This window comes from Acomys minous, assembly GCF_964271855.1.
Source record: "Acomys minous genome assembly, chromosome: 7".
Lineage (NCBI taxonomy): Eukaryota > Metazoa > Chordata > Mammalia > Rodentia > Muridae > Acomys > Acomys minous.
Window position 1 is genome coordinate 115,939,169 of NC_140488.1, and position 3,897 is coordinate 115,943,065.

The window sequence follows — 3,897 nt, forward strand, 5'->3', positions numbered from 1 at the left end:
ACAGAGAGACAGAGAGAGAAAGGCCATGAGGACATGGATGATGGAACAGGACAGCCAGGGCAAGACGTGGCAGGTAATGGGCCTTGTGGCTGGAAGTAGGCCAGGCCAGAGTTAAAATAGCTCAGTATCTGCCCAACTATAGTACTTGAAGCTTATTACCAAATATAATAGGTCTCTGTGTCATCATTTGGGAGCTAGTACATGTATTAGAAAAGCTACATACATACACACACACACATACATGTACACATGCATCTATATGTTTTTATATGCTTTAGTTTTGCTCCCTTAGTGCTATGGACTATGCTCCAGTGGTCCATGCAATAGGCTCTAGTTTGGCCTATCTCCAGCATGGTGCTATTGAGGGGTACTGTGGTCCTTTAAAAGGTAATACCTTCATCACTTGGGAAGCTGAGACAGGTGGATCGCTGTGAGTTTGAGGCCAACCTGGTCTACAAAGTGAGTCCAGGACAGACAAGGCTACACAGAGAGACCCTGTCTCGGAAAAACTAAAAAAAAAAAAAAAAAAAAAAAGTAGGACCTTTTTGGAGGTGACTTGGACTCTTGGCTCTTGAATAATACTACCAGACTTTGAGTTTGTTCTCTTCAATTTCTTTGCTTGTGATATAAGTGATTTGCTCTACACCCACCCCTGCCCCCAACAGACCTCAACTCCCTGCACTTCCCATGGAGTGCCACCCTCACCAGAGGCCCAAACCAATACAATCCCATGATCTTGGAGTAAAGTCCCCTAGACTGTGAGCTAAATGAACCATCTTTGTTTTCATTGTATCCTACCTCAGGTATTTTGTTTTAGTAATGCTGCTAAAGCTCGCTAGTAGATCTGATAAATGCTGACATTGTCTAATAAATTTTTTTCATATACTTTAACAACTTGTCTGTAATTATTTAGTGAGGATGGGGGTAAAGGATGGGCCTAGGTATACAAGAGGAGGTCTGGAAACAACTTTGGGATGTTGCTTCTCTCCTGTCATGTGGGTCCTGGAGATCAAACTCAGGCAAACACCTTCCTCAGCTGAGCCACCTCACTCATTTTCTTCAGAGATTCCGATGGTATGATAGTTTGGCATTGACTTCAAGACAATAAGCATCTCATTTTTATCCATTATTAATATAAAATGGACTTCCTGTGTGGTTAATGCTTTTTGCTTGATCATTTAAAATTACTAACTTATTATCTCTTTTTTGGCTCTGCATTTGTCTTATGTCTTTGTTTTTGTTTTTTTTTTTTTTTTGGTTTCTAATGGATTATGTAACTTTATTGCTATGCTCTTCTCTTATAACTGTTATATTTAAATTTCTTTAACTCAGTTAAGTCTTTTAATAAAGGATATCTATTGTTGTCAGTTATATAGCTTATTAATATTTCTCTGCTATTTTTTTTTTTTGCTTTTAGAAAGCATTTCATTCTTCTAGTTGAAAGCAGCTACTGAGAGAAAGGGGATACTTTTATTTTGTGCTTAATATATTTTTCTACTTTCTGAATTTATATAACAAATCTATTACTTGAGAAAGTACTCAGATTGATTTTTTTTCCAAGACAGGGTTTCTCTGTGTTGGGCAGCCAAGTGTGCTGGCACACACCTTTAATCTCAGCACTAGGGAGGCAGAGGCAGGAGGATCTCTGTGAGTTCGAGTCAAGATAAAATAAAGAGACCCTGTCTTGGGGGGGGGGGCGGATCCTGTGGCTGTTTGTAGAATGTTTCCTATGTAGTTACTTTACAGCAGTGTTTGAATCTAATGTAAGTTTCTCCCTGGCTGTTTGAATCTAGCCAGGGTTTCTCCATGGCTGTGCCTCCCCAGTGCTGGGATTAAAGGCATGTCCCACCACGCCCAGAGTTCAGATTGATTTTTTTTTAAGTGTTCTTTTTCTCTTCTGGTGTTGAGCTAGTTTTCTTGTCTTACCTCCTCACATAAACATCTCTGGAAACACCCTTACAAACCCTTACAAATCATTGTTTCCTGCATGATTCTCAGTCTAATCAAGTTGATAGTGAAGATTAAAAAACCATCACAGCTTGACAATTCTTCTCTCCATGGCACCTTCATTCGTGTGTGTGTGTGTGTGTGTGTGTGTGTGTGTGTGTGTGTGTGTGTGTGTGTGTGTTTTGCAGGATATTTAATCACAGTGTTAACCACCTTGAGATTGTGTACTGGAAAAATCTGTTTCTATTTGTGGTGTGGCTCAGCTCTAACACACACATCTAATACAAGAAATGTTTGTAAACAAGATTTTAAAAAGTCAACCCTAACCCTAACCCTTCCCTTTGGGTTAGGTCTGAGGAAATGTGGCTCAAGCTGGGACTAAGGGTAGTTCTTCTAAAAGCTTTAATTTTGGTCTAAGCTTAAAGAGTCACAACAGAATTCTGCCACTGCCAAACCATTGAACTGCCATGCAGTGGGATTAGTCAGGACAGAGTTTGTGTTTCTTACTAAAATCCATTGAACTGATGGTGGGAAGATTTAGGAGAGAGAGAAAAGTCACCACTAGTTCAATAACTTATGCTAGATTCAAACACTGCTGTAAAGTAACTACATAGGAAACATTCAACAAACAGCCACAGGCTCTCCCCCCCCCCCAGATAGGGTCTCTCTATGTTATCTTGACTCAAACTCACAGAGATCCTCCTGCCTCTGCCTCCCAAATGCTGGGATTAAAGGTTTGTGCCACCATGCCTGGCTGCCCAAGCCAGAGGATTTTATTTATTTATTATTTTTATTAATTCAGTCATACTATATCTCAATAGTTATCCCATCCCTTGTATCCTCCCATTCCTCTCTCCCTCCCGCTTTCCCCCTACACCCCTCCCCTATGACTGTGACTGAGGGGGACCTCCTCCCCCTGTATATGCTCATAGGGTATCAAGTCTCTTCTTGATAGCCTGCTATCCTTCCTCTGAGTGCCACCAGGCCTCCCCATCCAGGGGATATGGTCAAATATGGGGCACCGGAGTTCATGTGAAAGTCAGTCCTCACTCTCCACTCAACTGTGGAGAATGTCCTGTTCATTGGCTAGATCTGGGTTGTGGTTCGATGCTTGCTACACATATAGTCCTTGGCTGGTGCCATAGTTTGAGCAGGACCCCTGGGCCCAGATCCACCCGTGATAATGTTCTTCTTGTAGGTTTTTAGGACCCTCTGGATCCTTCTATTTCCCCATTCTCCCATGCTTCTCTCACCTAAAGTCCCAATAGGATGTCTTCCCCTCTGACCCACTTTCCGGATGAGTGAAGACATTCATGGGACATGCCCCTTGTGCTAGTGTCCAGATATAAGTGAGTATATACCATTTGACTCTTTCTGCTTCTGGGTTAACTCACTCATTATGATCATTTCTAGTTCAATCCATTTGTCCACAAATTTCGGGAATTCCTTGTTTTTAATAGCTGAATAGTATTCCATAGTGTATATGTACTACAGTTTCTTTATCCAATCTTCTACTGAGGGACACTTAGGCTGTTTCCATGTTCTGGCTATTATGAATAAGGCTGCTATGAACATGGTTGAGCAAATGTTCTTGTTGTGTTCTGGAGCTTCTTCTGGGTATATTCCAAGGAGTGGAATAGCTGGGTCTTGAGGAAGCCCTATTCCCAGTTTTCTGAGATAGCACCAGAGAGATTTCTAAAGTGGCTGCACTAGTTTGCATTTGCACAAGCAATGAAGGAATGTTCCTCTCTCTCCACATCCTCGTCAGCATGTGGTGTCACTTGAATTTTTGATCTTAGTCATTCTGATGGGTGTAAGATGGAATCTCAGGGTCGTTTTGATTTGCATTTCCCTGATGACTAAAGACGTTGAGCATTTCTTTAAGTGTTTCTCAGCCATTCGATATTCCTCTGTTGAGAGTTCTCTGTTTAGTTCTGAGCCCCATTTCTC